Source organism: Ochotona curzoniae, unplaced genomic scaffold, assembly GCF_017591425.1.
Source record: "Ochotona curzoniae isolate NIBS_2020 unplaced genomic scaffold, NIBS_Ocur_1.0 contig_883, whole genome shotgun sequence".
In the NCBI taxonomy this organism is placed as follows: domain Eukaryota; kingdom Metazoa; phylum Chordata; class Mammalia; order Lagomorpha; family Ochotonidae; genus Ochotona; species Ochotona curzoniae.
The window spans coordinates 52,674,559-52,692,551 of NW_024466599.1; positions in this window are offsets into that span (position 1 = coordinate 52,674,559).

Consider the following 17,993-nt stretch of genomic DNA (forward strand, 5'->3'; position numbering starts at 1 on the left):
GCAGCAGAAGCTGGCTCAAGTACTTGGGCCCTGCTATCTCTGTGAGAGACTCAAATGGAATTTAAGGCTCCTAGCTTCTGTTTGGCCCAACTCTGGCTGTTGCAGCTATTTGTGGAAATGAACCAGTGGATGGAAGATCACTTTGTCTCTTGCTCAGCTATGGAACACTAAGTAAAGTTAATGAACAACCTGAATATGACTTCCAGATAATTAGCTGGGTATGAAACAAGAGCCAATACAGTGGCTAATTTTGCTCTATCTGCACATTTGCCCCCCTGTGTCCAACTACTGCCTTGGGTCCTGTTTTCTTTGCTCAGATATCCTTGAGTGGTTCCTTGAAGCCACCTTGCTTAGTTTCATTGGCCCGGTCCACAGCTTTGAGTGTTCCATAGAGAGACCAGGAGCTGCTGTCTACTGGGGAGTGGGGTTGAAGGAGAGTGATGGTGTCTCTGACTGAGGATTCTGTGGGTCCTTCTACAGAGAGAGCCTGGGGAAAGCTGCACATGGCAGACTTTGCCACTCACTATCCAAAGCTCATCCTATCTACGCAAAAGGACCTCATTGCCACTGAGTGGCAGATCCCTTGGGACCAGTGCCCATGCTCCCTGGGGTTTGTTAGGGCTGGCACTGCTATCTCCCATCCACAGGGGCCAGCCTGGTGGGCCTCGACTCTGCCTGCAACTTTGAAACCCCTTGAAAGGTTCCCCAGAAGTGGGAGCCAAACACCCCATCAGGCAGGTCCGGTCCCACAGGCCATTGGGTAGCTGCTTCTCCCACCTTATCTTCCTCTGCCTTTATGGAAACCTGAGAAAGACGGAAAGGGGGAAGTGGCGTGGTTTTCCCAACACAAATAAGCCCACAGAGCTTTCTCAGCAGTGACCCTTAGCCTGTCGTGTCAGCCTCGGGCTGAGGGAGGAAGGAAATAGACCCTCTATTGAGGATTTTTCTTCCCCTGTCAAGAAGATCAGAGGAACTGAGACTGGAAAGAAAAGGAGTCAAAAGCACCTTGTGGCCTCCTCCTGCAGGATTTGTGTTGCTTGCCCCTCCCCACCTGAACCCTAAGTAAACAAACTCCCCAGCCAAGCAGGGCCCCAGGCCCAACTCCCAGTAGGCCATAAATAAGAGCCCTTCAGCGTTTCACTTCACTCTGGGGCAAGCGGAGGGGCCACTTCTGAGTGGAACATTTGATAGCGGGAGTGGCTGTGGGGAGAGGCCTCCTGTTAATTGAATCCCAATTTCCTTCTCCTAGGCAGGCTCTTATCTTTTTAATTATACAAGGCCTTTAATCTTCCCAAGGACTTGTCTCTGTCATTAATGCCGATCCCTATTAGAGATAGGTGTCTGCTTTTGGGAAAGCCAGCGAATCCCACGGCAATGTTCTGGCTTCTTAAAAAGTCCAAGTCACCTAGGTAAACCCAGGTTTAGGACACTAAGACCTGTTGGGGTCCTCCCCACCTTCACCAGCTCCTGATCCGACCGTCTGTGTTTGCAGTGTCCCCGGCGTCAGCTCTGAGATTAGGAACAAGGACCTGTTATGGTTGTGGGGTCACTTGGCTATAGTAGGGAGGGAGGGAGTGATACACTTCTCCCAAGCCTATGTCAGGTAACCCAGCAGGGAGAGCTGGCCTTGTAAAGTCACAGAAACCCCAGAAAGACTTGGGGGATTCTGTGTTTTCCAAATGTCAGAGAATGACTTGGGTGCCGGTGAAAGGAGGCATAGGTTCTCACGGACTTGCCTTCCTGTCACAGGGGGGTGGCTCCCCAGGTGACAATGGCTTGGGACCCTCCAGGGTTACATTTCTCTTCACCCCCTGCCCTCCCAGCTGCCCTGTCAAATGGCTAATGAGCTGTAAACCAATACTTAGGAATGCAAAGGACAGGCCCTATGTGAAGGGGCTTGGCTCATATTAGATGTTCAATAAATGCTTGCCAAAGCACTTTTTCAGAAAGGGGGTTTTGAGAGCACTTCAGCTCAAGTGATTATTGAACAATTGTAGCTCCTCACTGAGAGCTTTAAATTTGGCTAGGCTGTCTACTCTATCCTCCTCCTAGACCGCAAAGCAGCCTGTAGGTCCCTGATGCTCTGTGGGGCTGAGAAATTGTGTTAGTTTTCAATGTCCTATATAATAAATACGGGTGTGTGTGGATGGGTGTGTGTAAGCCGGCATGGATCTGCATACTCACACTGATACTGGGGAATAAGCTGGAAGACGAGGGAGGAATAGCGTGCTGGCAGTTCTGCTTTCATAACTCTGCCAGCCCTGCATTGTGACTCCATTCTCTAGGCGTCAGTCCAGGATCCCTGCCTTCCCATGATGCACCTGCTCCTCATAGAACAGGGAGGAGGAGCTGCCATGATGACCCAGTAGAAGTTAAAATTCCCCAAGAACGCCTTACACATGCCAAGTCTCATACAGACTCCATTCCGTGCGTACATTTCGTTAGGGCACCGTTTGCTACCCCAAAAAGGGGACTGTGACACATTAGAAATGGCGCTTTTGCACTTGAGCTTCTGGTTCTGGCTTTGGGTCCTTTTCTGGTCTCCTTTCTTGCCCTCTCCCCACGGGTGATTCTCAGATATCATGGCAGGAATCTCTGACTTTAAACAAATCCTGCTCTTGCTTTTGCACTGCAGTTAACGCCTCAGCTTTGCAATCTTATCTCTGCAGAGGCGAGAACTTGGAATGAAAATGAAGATACCCGGTACCATGACGCAGCTGTATATATATGTATACAAGTTACTTCAAAAAGCTCGCAGAACATAGAATTACTGAACGATAATGTGTGTTTTCCATGAACTTTTGGAAGACACATTGTGGTGTGTGTATGTGTGTGTCTGCATGCGCATGTGCGTGCATGTGTGTGTGTGTGTCTGTGTGTCTCTCTGTGTGTGTGTGTGTATACAATCATCCCTTGACATCCACAAATATCCAAGATCTGTGGATAATGGATGATAAAAATTCTTGAAATAATAATAATAATAATAAACCCTGTAGAACTTTGCCATCCCACATGGAAGTGCCTGACCTTGATGCTTGATTCTAGCTCCTGATCCAGCTGCCTGCTAGTGCCAACCTGAGAGACAGGCTGTGTTCCTAGATCCCGGCTTCCACCTTGGTTAAGACATGGCTGTTGCAGATATCTGGGGAATGAACCAGTGAATAAGAAGCTCCAGCTGTCTTTCTATCTCTCTCAAAGGAAAGTATAGTATTTACATATATCTGAAATAATCTTTCTGTATGTTTTAAATCATTTACAGGTTATTTGTAATACATGTGTAACTATTTGCTACCCTGTGTTGTTTAAGAGATATCAAAAAGTTCATAAAAAGTATGTATTATGACATGCATAATACACTTAGGATATCTGTCTCTGTTTACTCAGGCATAAATTTTCAACTGATGCTGAAGGTATTACATTTCATCCTTGTCATCGAATTAGTAGACTTTTATCATTTTTTAAAAAGTATTTTAGTTGAAGGTTGGCACTGTGGTACAGCAGCTAAAGTCACCTCCTGGAATGCTGGCATCCCATATAGGTGTTGAATTGAGTCCTGGCTGCTCCACTTCCATTCCAGCATCCTACTCATGTGCCTGAAAAAGCAACAGAAGATGGCTCAATTGCTTGGGAGACCTAGAACAAACTCCTGGCTTCGAAGTTCATCTCTTTGGTGGGCTGGGGGAGTGGATGGCGTGAACCACTAGATAGATGATCTCTCTCTCTCTGTGTAATTCTGCCTTTCAAATAAATAAATAGATCTTTAAAATCTTCTTGCTCACTCCTCAAATGGTTGCAATAGCTGGGTCTGAAGCAGGCCAAAGTCAGAGATGAGGCTTGTAGCCTGGTCTGCCACTTGGGCAGCAGAAGCAACAGGTGTTTGGCCCGCTGTCTGCTGCCTTTCCAGATTGTCTTAGCACAGGATTGGATTGGCAGGTGAACATCCAGGTCTTGGACTTGCACTCTGGAATGAGATGCTGGCATTGCAGACTTTATCTTCTGATCCACAAGGCTGATCTCAAACCTTTCTCTTTACGTGTAAAAATAAGTTTATCTTTTAGTTTCATTTTCTACAAATTTTCTAAAAAATGCGTATTACACTGATGTCAACCTGTGGCCTTCCATGTAAAGAGACTGCATCTTGGATTTTAACTAGATATTTTATTTTCATATATGTATATGTATATGTATGTGTGTGGATACACATGTACACTCTGTATGTAGGCATACATATGTATGCACATATATAAACATGTAATTGGAGTTCTGTCTGCTTGGTCCATACTAACTACACTCTCTGAGTGGGTACATGTGCAGGTTCTGCCCTAAGCGCCACATCTCACCAGCACCCGGACTCATGCCACCCATGGCCTTGACTGTCACTGACGAAGGTCATACAGCTGCCAGGTGCAAGAGTCAGGATTCAGTGCCCATCTGCCCATTCAGCCTTCAGGCCTGAGAACATGACCAAGTCTTCTCTGCTTGCTTGAAGTCACAGTCTGTCTGCTCCTGTAAGCATATGGTCCTGGTCATAGGCGCTGGTTGAAGACATCCTGAACCTAGACATGGTTCAGAGACGAGCAATTAAAACCCCCAAGGGAAGGGGAGGCTTCTGTGTGAGGACAGACTGATAAAAAAAAAAAGGCAGCAGTAAAAAGTCTGAGGAGAGGCAGGGAGAGCAGGCTGGGGGCTCTGGGCTGTGGCAGGAGTGGAGAGGGAGAGAGAGATGGCTGTGTCTGCCAAGGGGGCACTCAGTGAAGCTGAGAGGCTGCAGTTTTAGGACAATGAGAAGAAAGTTCCACTTAATGCATTCTGTAAGTTTGCCGCCTGCTGCTGTGGGAGCCCAAGGGGTGGCGCTGGGTGGAGCTGGAAATAGTCTCAGAGCCTGTGCATGCACACCTGGAGCCGCCGGCCGCTTCATCTCATCCAAGCTTCCCTGGGGAATAGGCCAGGAGTAAGCCGAGTTTTCCCAGAAAAGGTCAGAGAGTAATATTTCTAACTTTGTGGCCCTCTGTGTGGCAGATGGTTATGTAGTGGGAAAGCAGCCACAGAGGATGTATGTACATATGAACAGGCACTGCAGTGTTCTGTTAGCTCTGCATTTACGAAATTAGGCAGAGGGCCAGACCGGACCAGCAGGGTGGTACGCCATGGTCTGCTAGACAAGTTCAGAGTTAGGCTGGATCATGCAATTTCAGACTGGGAGCCGACTTGACCCTCACACCCTCATTTCATAGCAGTCATGTGGACTCCTCAAGGTCACACAGCTGGAGACCCATGGAGGGCTGCTAGAGGACTCAGGGGGGTGAGGCTGAGGGTGAGGGAGATGATAGATTGTAATACATTGACAGTGAACAACTGCCTTTCCTTAGAAAATATTTTTTCTGAAGTCGGGAGCCCGAAATTCCATTCAGGTCTCCCACGTGGCTGGTAGAAGCCCAAACACTTGGCCACCAACCATTGCTCTCTCAGGTGCATTAGCAGGCAGCTGGATTGGAATTTGAACAATCAGAACTCTAACTGAATCTTCACCACGGAATGTCGGAGTTGCTGGGACTATACCATGAGCCTAGCCCCTCTTTGACAACCAAAGGCTATTTTGCAATTCCTGAAAAATCAGGAAATAGGGCTTATACCCATTCCTCAAATGCCACCCCCACACATACCGCCCAGCTGCAGTTGTTCTAAAATGGGAGAAAATTTTATTTCTTGGCTTCTGGTGGAGCCTCATAGCTGAGTCCCTGGAGTCCCTTGCTGGAGTTTGTGACTGTTGATCTTACATCTACTGCTTCCTTGCGGGCTGTTCAGCGCTCACGTTTGGGCAAGACTTTGCTTCCTGTACTTCTGTTGAGAGCCTAGGAATGGCTGAAGTGAGCTGGTGCTCAGAGCTCTTACAGGGAGCCCGAGTGTGTGCATGGGAGTGGTGCGTGAGTGTGTATACATGCATGTGTGCGTTCATGTGGAAACAGCCAGTGAGGGAAAGCAGGGAAGAGAGCAGCAGCCGAATCTGGAAGGCATCTGTGTTCAAACCGCCCTTAGAACTATACATCCAGCCTGGTTCTTTCTCTAGGACTCACTGAAAGTCCCACACAAAAACAAGAAAAGGCTCAAGTTACCCCCTAGGGGGTCTGCAGGTGGGAGATGGATGTGATCATGGCTCCAGGTTTGGTGTCTGGGGCCAAACGTGACATGCTCTCCCTCGCTCCCTCCCCAGTTCAGTGGTGCCTCTCAGCACCCGTGGGAGACCCTATGAGGCACACAGTCAGGGGAAGGAGCTGGGGTGCTGAGCCCACCCTCCAAATGAGAATCCACCCACCTCCAAGGCAACTCCCTGAGCAACTCCGGCCCCGATGGGGTCTCCTGGAGGTTACACAGATCCTCCAGGAGGTGTTTTGCAAGATTTTTGATTTGTTTCTTGGCCCCAGGAAGCAATGCTGGTGGCCAGAGCAGGTGAACAGGCCTGGGTCCTGCAGGGAGAAGAACATGCTGGCTTCAGACATGTGCCTAGCAAGCAGAAGGGCCCCGGGTTCAGCATTACCATTTCCTCCTTTAAGCTCCTGGCAGGAATCACTTGATTCAAGTTTCAGATTTGAATGCAGATTTGAATGAGACCAAGCTATGGCTGGAGCCCAGTAAATGTCATTTCCCTTTTTCATGCCAGGGATCCCCTTACCTGGCTACTCTCTCCCACCTGCCACCTGGTACATACTGGGGCACCTGGGGCTGGGAGGCTATGCCTCCTGGAAAGCTGACCTTGAACAACTTGTGCTATGGATGCAACCCTCAAATCTTTCACCTGTGAGGCAGAAAACGGCTTCTGAAATATTTTTAGTACACTTTTTTTCTGATTATAAGAGTAAGCCTAGGCATGGCAGAGTACTTTTAAAGTATAGGAGAACCCACCTGGGAATAACCAGCAGTGACTGTTGCTTGCAGGGTTGGTATTTTAGTGTGTTTCTTCCCATTTGTGCATGTGTGAGCTTGCACATGCTTTGCAAAATTGGAATCACATGGACTGTCTATTCTTTTTAAATCCGATTGTTCTTTTTCACTGATGTTGTAAACATTCCCCATATCATTAAATAATCATTGAAAACGTATTTTTAATGGTTGCCAAATTATCCATGGCATGGATGGATCACGATGTAATGTTCCCTTCGTACTAGATACTTAGGCTGTTGCTAATTTTTCAATATTGTAAATAACACCACAGTAAACATCATTGTGGGAAAAATCTTTGCTGCTTCCTGATTACTTGGTTGAGATAAACTCCTCCGAACGGAAGTCCTGGCCCAAGGTGGAGTGGGGATGTGTCTAACTTAGGGCCTTGATGTTCGGGGCTGTGGTTTCTCCAAAAACTTTGTGTCAGATTCTATGGGTAAGATACCTTTCTCCTTCAGTACCTTCCATGATACCTGCAGGACACTGGGGTTGGCTCTGCAGTCTCCCACATTCCTGTCCTCTTTGAGCAAAACAGTCATTTCTTTTTTCTTCCCCTTTAAATCTTTATTTTTCATGATTCAGTTTCATAGGCTCAGGGATTTCCCCTTCCATCCTTCCCATTTACCACCTCCCCTTTCCCAACTGTCCCCCCCCATATTATTACAATAGTACAGTCCCTCTGCAACTTTCACAGGTCCACCATTCTGCTATTTAAGTGCATCCTGATGTTGCAGGTACAATGGTAGCAAGTCCAGCATTCTATTGTCAAGATACGTTTAACAGTTTCATTGGAAGCTCATCTTTGATTCAAGAGGAGAGATGCATGTTGCGCTGTATCTTCACTTCCAGATATGATAGTCTCCATTATTCAGTTCTTATAGATGAATATATGTACATAGATGTTTACCTATATATCTATCGATTTTGCATTTCTTGCATGAAGGTTGCCTTCCATCAGGGAAAGAACATATGATATTTGTCCGAAAGCTGCCTTCCAAGCTCCCCGCTATGCTGGTCCATGGATCAGAGAACATTCTGGTTTGTCATTATGATTCAAAACATGTACCAGCTAGGATGCAGCACAATGTGGCTAGCTGGCCTGACTCCTTTTCACAGCCTTTATTTCAGACCTCCTCTATGACGGTGCATTGGTTTTCTGTTTCTGTGTAAGCAGCCGTGTGGCTCATAGGCACTCGTGGGGCACTGATACCCCCAAGTCTCACTGCTCTACCTAACAAGGGCCCCTTCTCACAGAGCTGACATTTTGAGTCCTGACCCCCAACTTGTGGGCGTCTCATGGGTAATAGTTCAGTGCTCCTGTTTGTCTGGATTCCAACAGAGAACAGGTCCTTGAGGCCCAGGTGTGTTTCCACAGTGCATTTCCCAGTGGGCTCCACCCAGGGCTCTTGCCCAACCTGGCTCCGTACAGAGGTCGGAGGAAGGTCATGGGGTTGTTGAGGCCCCAGGCTGCCTGGCGCCACCCTGGCCTGCCGTCCACTTCTCCCGAGTGCCTGGGCTCCTGCCTTGAGACCACTCTGGGGAGGAGTGCAGCCAGCTCCTCTGAGAAGGGCTCTTGTGTGACATGGGACACTCCACCTGCAACTTTGTGGGCTGTGTCCCTGCCACACTGGGATCCTCTAGCCTGGCACAGAGGCAGGCTAGATGCCTTCTAGGACTCTGGTGTTGGCCTCTCCTGGGCCTTCTTCCCTCCACAAAGAGAAGCTGACATGGAGTCTCAGAGGCAGCTTTCAGGTGGGCAGGACTGTGGCCCACCCAAGGCCCCTCCTGAGTCCTCAGAGTGCTCTGAGCCCACATGGCCCCCTCTCCCAGCATCCACCCCAGATAACCATGCCTGGGCCAGCTGCAGGTGGAGGTGCATGTCTCAGGGCAGGAGACTTCGCCAGCCCCCACAATGTCCCTGTAGGTAAGAACCCTTATGGTGGTGACAGAGACACTGGCCAGGGGTCAGGGAATTGGAAATGCTGCATTCTGAGCTGTGGCCACCAAATGTTCCGACCACAGGCCCTCCTGAAGCGTTTTGGACACCAGGCATGCCCCTCATCCCATACAAAAGATGCATTTCCTCCTCCATGTGGACCCCAGACCTCTGCCATCGGATGCGCTGTGTCCACAGCACCTGTGTCCCACCAAGTTGGCACCTGTCCACTTCCCAGTCCTCAGGGAGTGTGCGAGACATCTGCTTTGGAGCTCTGCTGGCTTCTTCTCCACATTCATTCGGTTCCTCAGAGGGATAATGATCCTCTTATTTAATCTGAATCAGCTCCGTTCCACCCCGTTCGACTGTCTCCCATCAACTGCCTCTCGGTCTTTTTATGACAATCATCATTTGCTTTCTTGAGGGAGGTGAAAACAGAAAATAGAAACACACATGCAAAATAAACCCCCTGCCTTGTACTTCATATTTTCCACGTGCTTCCCCATAAAGTATTTCATTACGAACTCAAACAGCTGCTGCCATAAAAGATGGTCTCGGATACAGACTCCAACAAAAGCCAAATGAGACATCTGAGCGCAGAAGGGATGTGAGAGTAAATCCGTGGGGTTCAGGGTGCCATGTCTTTTTGTTTTGTTTTTAAGATTTATTTATTTGTATTGGAAAGGCAGATACACAGAGAAGGAGATCCAAAGTGAAAGATCTTCCATCTGTTGATTCACTCCCCCCAAAGGCTGCAATGTCCAAAGGTGAGCCAATTGGAAGCCCGGAGCCAGGAGCTTCTTCCAGATCTCCCACACGGATGTGGGGTCCTAAGGCTTTGAGTCATCCGCGGCTGCTTTCTCAGGCCACAGGCTGGGAAGTGGAGCAGCTGGGACATGAATTAGCACCCATGTAGGATTCCAGTGCTTGAAGGTGGAGGATTAGCTGGGCACCTACTGCTGCTGATGTATTTGGAAATTCCTCCTCTTCTGCAACTCTCCTTTCTCCCTGCTGTATGCTGCAACTTTGCCACAAAAGCCAAAAACCTTAGGCATGGCAAAAGTTCAGGTCATCAGGTCAGCTCTCCTCCAGGTGTGTTTCTAGGGTCAGGAACCTGCTACAATGAGCTGCAGGTCCCACTCCTGACTCGCTGAACTTGGGGCATTCTGGGGGGCTGCATCGGCCCATCTCAGTTTCAGCATAGGTCCAGGTGGGTGTGATGTGCACGCAGGCCTGCGGACCCCTGCTCTGGGCCGCCTGCTGCCTTGCCCTGCTGCCTTGCAGTCCCGGGCCTGGCCAGCAGAGGGATCACTCCGCCTGCCACCGGTCCTGGCTGCTGAGGCCAGCGTGGGCACTTCTCAGAGGGACACGCTGGAGAGCCTGGGATGAAAGAGCAGGTGCTTAGGGAGCCAGCTGGACGGCAGGAAGGGGTGCTCCTAAGCTCAGTGGGGATGAAGGTGACCTCTCTTTGTTCACTTAATAGGTATTTGTAGATCACCTGCCATACCATTATAGAGGCGTGAGCCTCAGACAGCCCTCAGCGACCTTACACCAATGGCCAGAGAGCAAGGGACACCACAGCTTCTAGCCAGGCCACTCCTCACTCTGGGGTCAGCCCTTTTTTGAATCTTAATTCCAGCTGCAGCCCCTGGTCTTTGGCCTTTGGGAAAATCGGTTGATAAACAATGCCTTATTGCTTCCAGTGAACAGATTTTACCCACTGTGGTGTAGTGGGTAAAGCTGCCATTATGCTGTTAACATCCCATATGGGCACTGGTTCGAGTCCCAGCTGCTCCGTTTCCATTCCAACTCCTTGTTAATGGCCTGGGAAAGCAGAGTAAGTTGCCCCAAGTATTTGGGTCCCTGTACCTATAAGGAAGACCTAGAAGAAATTCCTGGCTGCTGGTTTGAGACTGGCCCTTTGCAGCCATTTTGGGAGGTTAAATCAGCAAATGGAAGCTCTTTCTCTCACTCCTTTTCTCTGTAACTCTGCCTTTCAAATATATAAATAAATCCTGGTGCCTTACAAAAATTCACACACCTAAGGCTTCCCTAGGAGAAAATCTTGTATTTTCCTTTGCAAGAAGACTCCCCAAGAATCAAGTGTCCTCAGTTATAAGCATGTGCGTGTGTGTGTATGCGCATGCACACGTATGTGTGCTGGGAGTGGTGATGAAGTCCTGCACAGCTTGGAATCGCAGGGAACAGAGGGAGGTGTTCTCAGTAGACGTGCACCCACCTCGCTCCCAGGGATGATTCAGGATGCTGCTGCATTTCACCTGGCTCATAGGAGGATCTTTTTTTTACATCTGAATCTCCCTTACCCTGTGACTCCCCAGGAACCTCTGCTCTCATTCCAGCTCTTCCTTGGGCCATCTGGATCACTCCCTGGACTCTAAGGCAAAGCCAGCATGAATGTTAAATAAGACCCACCATGCCCTAGCTGTGTGATCTTGAGAAAGACACGTAGGCTTCTGAACCTGAGTTAGTCAACTGGGAAATGGGTATGCAATGATTCATTCAGTGTACAGGTCAGGAACCAATTCCCATCACCATAGCTGCTGGCAAAGCTAAGCCAGTCGGCTGAGCGAGCTTGTGCTGTGTACCCTGAGGGGAGCACTCTATGGGAATGGGCTCACTGGTTCCTCACCACCATCCTGCAGCCCAGCTTTACCAGGGGTTTCACTTGGAGAGCACTGAGATAAGTCTCCCAAGTCATGGTGGTGAGTACAGGTTTGCGCTCAGGCAGCCTGATTCCAGGACCCACACACTGCAGCCTCTGTGCTCGTGACTTGGGCTACAGGTGTCTGATGAGTCGCCTCCCTCCTCCCTAGCTACCTTCCTCCTCCTTGGGACACCCCCTTCACCTGCAGTGAGGACTTCTCTGGATTCAGGAGGCTTGACTTCCATACCCAGAATCTCAAGTCTCCCAAGCTGGTTGCCTTCTTCTCCCATGCCTGTGGAGTCACAGCTCATGCCAGCCATACTTTGGGGGCAGGCAGCAGGTTAGGGTGGTGACCAACCAGGGCTGAGATCGGGGAGACAGTGGCTTGTGGGATGGTTTCCTTTCGTGCACTTTCCCAGGACACTGGGACAGGGAGGTGTCCCTTGGGGAAATGCTGCTGGGTGGCCTGGTATCTTGGGAATGCGCTCCAATGGCCAGGGCATGTTTTTCCACCCTCTCCCTCTCCTCCCCATTCCTGGCCTTCTCACCACCGTTCCCAGGCCCCCAGAGGAACCTGCATGCTGTGTTTCACTGCTCTCCGTGACTGCTGAACAACCAAGATCTTTCTGTGTATCAGCACATGTCCGACTCAGGTCTTTCCTACCACAGGCCTATGAAGGCTCTACGATCAGCCCCGTCCTGGGAGTGATGAAATTGGGAAGCTTCCCCAGAATGGGGTGGCGCGGTCTTGGATTCTGACTTGCTGTGTGCTTTGCTGTGAGTCACAGAGCTGCCCAGGCATTGCCCTGGCACAGGCTGTGCTTTGGTGCCCAGCCTGATTCTGTGCCTGCTTCCTTCCCCAACTGTGTGGCCCAGGCCTCCTTGTCTACACGCAGCACTGTGGCTGCTATAGCGAGGGCCTCGCCTCTAGGGTTGTCTCAGGAACACACCATAGGGAGGTGATTGAGTCTACCCAAGCCACAGGCATTTGTTCTGTTGGCACTGGTTGCTGGAAGGAGGCAGAGCTGGGGTACAGACCCTGGTCCTGGGGCATTGCAGATTCTAGGAACTAATTGTGGAACTTAACCGAAGGTCAACACAGAGTATCTTGAGTACAAATGAAATGCGGTAGTAACTCTTAGGAAATATTTGGAGAAGGTGGGCTGAGTCAGGGCCCAACGTGGTGGGGCCAAGTTAGTCCTCTGTCTGTCGCACCAACAACCCATGGGGAGACTGGTTCTAATTTCTGCTGCTCCACTTCCAATCCTGCTGCCTGCTTGTGGCCTGGGAAAGCAGCAAAGGATGGCCCAAGTCCTTGGGCAACTGCTTCTACATGGGAGACCCAGAAGAAGCTTCTGGCTTCAGACTAGCCCAGCTCTGGCTGTATGGGCCATTTAGGGAGTTCAGCAGCAGATGCAAGAACTTTCTTTTTTTCTCTCTATCTCTAACTTTTAAGTAAAATAAATAAATCTCTATAAAGAAAGAATAATAACAGTAAAATAGGCAGATGGAAGGATGGCAAGGTACTTCTAGCAAGTTAGGCGTGGAGATTAACTCAACTTCAGGCCACAGCTGGAGGCACCAGGTATGTGAATGAGCAGGCTGGCTTTCCTTTGGAGGATGAGGTGGTAACCAGGTAGCCCAGTCGATTTATAAGCTCCTGTATGACTTATAAACAGTAAGAATTTATTTCTTTCAATTTTGGAGGCTGGAAGTCCAAGAGGAGATGTGGGATCTGCTGGGAACTCCCTACTGTCTGGTTCATAGGCAGCAACTTCCAGCTGCGTCCTTGTCTCCTTCCTCCGGGTGCTGAGGGATCTCACTCACAAAGGTGCACCCTTATGCCCGACCCAGTCACCTTGGGGTGGGAGTTCAACACATGAAGTTTGGGGCGTGGGGTGGGGTGGAAACAGAATAATCATTGACGATACAGCGCCAGATTTTGGATGTTTGCAAGCCACAGGGAAGACGTCAGCATATATCCTGGAACCTATGGGAAGCACCTGCTGACTGACAGAGGAGTGGTGGGGTATCACGGAATTAAGGCAGAGCCCCTGGGGGCTGCACTGCAGGGGTGGGGTTGGAGGCAGATGAGGGCAGTGTTGGCGTGACAGAGGCATAGCGTGATGAGCGTCTGAGCGGGTACACTTTCAGTAGGGCGGTGAGGAAGTGCGGGCTGCTGGAGGCAGTCAGCAGGGCCACGTCTTGGGCAGCAAGGGGACAGAAAGGGCTTCCTCTGTGCACTTGCCCAGCTTCCCAGCACCCCAAGGCAGCCCAGGCAGGGATATGCTGAAGCTGCTCAGACTGGCTGGCCCTTTCAGCCACGAGTCTCCACCTTTCCTCTCCTGCCTGCATCCCGATGGCTTTCCCTCCAACGACTGTCACAGTCATAGCCATAATAATTACAGTGGCAGTAACAGCATTCTGAACGGACCCAGAGTCTTTTCTCTGAGGATGCTATTATGTGCAGGGTGGGGGAGTGGTGGGGTGGGAAGAAGGGTTCCTGGCAGAAATATGGCCGGTTCTGATTGGCTGGGAAGAGCTCCTAGCCCAGGGACATGTGTGCTGGGCCTGAATAGCGTGGACTTTTGCAGAGCTAAACTCATGGCCTTCCTGAGGAGGGTCCAGGCTCCTGCTGCCTCTTGGGTCATTGCTGGATGCAGGAGCCTGCTGGGGAAAGAGTGGAGGTGACATCCTCCCCTCCCCCACCTCAGAGATGCCTTTTAGGGGTCTCCAGCAGACAGTCACCCACATCAGGTTTCCTTCAACCTTTATTAATACCAAGCAGACGATTTCAAAACTTCTTGTTCCATTATCTCTTGAACATTTTGATGTCTTTTTGTGCCTCTGCATTTTACGAAAAGCAAAGGCTGCTTAGCTTTATCATCTCACTGAATCCTCAGGGCTATGGGGTCTGACATCACTGCCACGGGTCCCCCTCTACACGCATGCACACGTGTGGCATCGTCGTGCCGCCTGTGCTGTGGCTGAGGTCTGCTCTGGACCAGGGGCTGGGCTCAGAACCAGGTGCGCTGAGCTTGTGCCACCGAGCCCAGATTTGAACCCAGGGCTGCTTTCTCCAAGCTCGTGGCTGTCTCCTCTGTCCCACATTGCTGCTGTTTCAGTTGTTAATGGTGCAAACTCGAATGTTAGCACTTCACTTCTTACGTCCTGAATATTTGCTACATCTTCCCAAGCATATGGGAAAAATTGATAAAGGCATGAGGCTTTACAATTATTATTAAAGCGAGGAGTAAAAGTGTGATTCTCTGAATCCGGTCTAACTGTAGTTATTAAGAGGTTGATCAAAACCGGTCAGTCAATAGGGAGTGTCTTCTCTCCACGCTTAACTGAATTCCTCTTAACACAATCTTTATCCTTATCTTTAGTCCTTATTCCTGCAACATTTGAAATCTGGCCTTTCACAATATTTAGTAGGCAGTTTTTAAATGATGTGAATCTTAGACTTAATGTGCCCACGGTAAAAGGGAACGCCTGAGGCTGGCGAGGCACAATTTGAAACCCGAGAGTCGTTTCCTTGATTCTGCCGGCCGGTGTTTGCCGTACCCGGGTTCTCCACACCGGCGAGAACCCATGGTCCAGCGGCGCTGCCTTGGACTGACCACTTCCCGTGGTCCCAGGTGGGAACGCTCCATCGACTGTGCGATGCTGCCATCGTGTGGTGGCGTTTGATAACTTCTGGTGCCGAGGTACCTGGCACCATTGCATCCTCAGAGCCCAATGCAATGAAAATAAAGCAAGATGATGTGATGGAGTCCCTGGAGACGTCAGGAAGGCCTTCCTCAGAAGCCTTGTTTGAGCTTAGCACTACTGGTAAACGGTATCTGGCTCCTGGATGTGGTCCCCCAATACAGGAAGCAGGAAGGCGGTCAGGGATGGCCTTATGGGTCATCAGGTGAAACAGCTTCCACCTGTGGATGGAGAGGAGGGGAAAGGTCACCACATTGCTGTAGAAACCACTGGAAGTTTCAAGAAAAGGGAATGCCCAGTCTGGACCGTCCCCTGAAGCTGCTTGTGTTTGTGCCTGGTCTTTGCATTGGATTCAACAAGCAGGTGCCTGGGGTTGAGCTGGGAGCTTCCCCAGGGGCTGCAGCTGCTGCCTGCTGGAGCCTTCTGGGGGACTTCGCAGCACCTGGATACCTGGGCCCCACTCAGAAGTAACTGAGTCCGAAGCACTGCGGGCAGGGATCAGGGCCCTGCTGTGTCATCCAGCCTTGTCGGACTCACAGATACTCCAGAGTCAACATACTCCATGTATCGGGGAGGCTGTCTCACTGAGAGTGGCCAGTGAGAGTCTGGCTGCAAACATGTGGGTTCCAGCAAGCCCAGGCAAGGTCAGCAAGGGTGGACTTGGGCCTGGGTGGGCTGGCTGTGGTGCTCAGGGGCTGTGAAAGGGGAGAAGGAAGGAAGTAGCCTGCGGAGCCATGTGGGTTGTTGAGAGAAGCTGGGTGAGAGCAGACTGGCTTTGAAAGGTGACACAGCCAAGGCAAAGGAGTGTGGGGAAGGTGTTGATGAGCAGTAGGCAGAACAGAGGCCTGCAGGGGCAGGCTGGGTGCTGCGGGAGGCTCTGGTGTCCTTGCCCTCCCCTGTCTCCTGGATGCTTCGTCTTCCACGGGCATCAATTTCACAGACCTCAGGCACCTTGTGGATTAGTTTTTCTAGAGCTACAGGTGATAGCAAATCCAATCTAGAGGACATGGGTAGGTTCAAGGCACAGAAGCATTTAGGGGTGTGGTGAGGTGTGGTCCTGGGGGGAAATGCCTGGTCCTGAATAGTCGAGACCAAGTCAGGTCCAATCAACAGGTGCAGCCGAAGAATTCAGCAGCAGCAGCATCTGAAGAGATGCACTGAGAGTTGAGAGCCGACAGGTGGCTACCGGGAAATCCTCAGGTTACAGCAAAACCGAGATCACGGGATGTGTTTGTCACCCACACCAGCCTACAGTTCCTACGATGGTCTCACAGTATAGGTGGGGAACATGCTGTTTATAATATTCCTTGTTCTGTGGTTCAGGCTGGGACTGGAGGTTTGGAGGAGAACTAAGCTCATGACTTCATGGAGATTGAGGCAGGGGAACTGACAGGTGTCATTGGAGATAATGGGTGGCACTTGTCATCCAGTAGCAGAGGTACGTGGGCGCGTGAACGTGTTCTTGGAAAATGTCAGTTAGGAAACTACTGTGTATGGGTTTCAAAAGGTTTTGTGCTTTCTACCTAACTTCTATTTCCATCTCCCATAAACTCTTGGAGGGACTTGGATCCCAGAGAACAACGGCTGTCGACCCCATCCTCAATTAGTGCTTCTCTGGGGGGCTGTGCCTTCCACAGCGACAAGGCCTGGGACAGGAAAGACGGACATTCCCCTCTGCTGCCACCCCTTGGCTGGGGTGATCGGCAGCTCCTTTTGCCCCTTCCATAGACTTCAGGTTTTCAATTCACAGAGACCAATAGCAAGAGGCAGAGCTTTCCTGCGAACTCCGTGCTCCCACCTCTCCACTGCCTCTGCCATCCTCGCTCCACACCAGAGCAGTACAACCTGCCTTTTACAAAGATTTGTGTATTCATTTATTTGAAAGGAAAAGTGACAGAGAGAGAGAAGGGGAGGAGCAGAGAAAGAGCTAATCCATCCACTGAGTCCCTCCCCAAATGCCTGCGATAGCTGGGCTCCATCAGGTCAAAGCTGGGAGCCAAGAGCTGCCTCTGAATCAGCCACGCGGGTGGCAGGGATCCAAGCCCTTGGCCCCTCACCCACTGCGTATTTGCAGGGTGCTGAATCCAAAGTGGAGATGGGACCCAACTGCAGGCATTCACCCACTGTGCCACAATGCCTTTCCCTTGATTACCCAATTCTGACAGGTCATCGTTATCCGAAAATTACAAAAGGGGGGGACCTATCTGTCAGTGGTCACCGTGGTGCTGTGTATTCCCAGAGTTTTGGACACACACAGGGTGCCATGAAATTAGAAATTAGAGTCGTTTCTCTGCCCTAAGCAGCCCTCTTCACCCATCCCCTAATCACCCATTGACTTTTTTTTTTTTATGACTATCCTCCTAGTTTTGCTTTTTGGTTATCTTGGGGGACAGCATCCTATCTCCACTTTGCTTGCCATTCTCAAACAGTGCTTCTGTGTGTGTGGTGGTTAATTCCCTGCCCTGTGGTGCCAGGATCCCATATGGACACTGGTTTTTGTCCCGGCTGCTCCACTTCCGGCCCAGCTTTCTGTTTCTGGCCTGGGAAAGCATCAGGGGCTGGCCCGGGTCCCTGGGAGCTTGCGCCCACAGCTGGGCAGTGGTGTCTCAGTGTTTTTAATTTGCAGCTCCCTGATGATGTATGATGGTGAACACCTTTGGATCTGCTCATGCTCATCCATAGCTGTCTGTTCAGCTCTTTGATCCATTTCACAGAGGAGGTTGCTCATTTTCTTCATTTGCT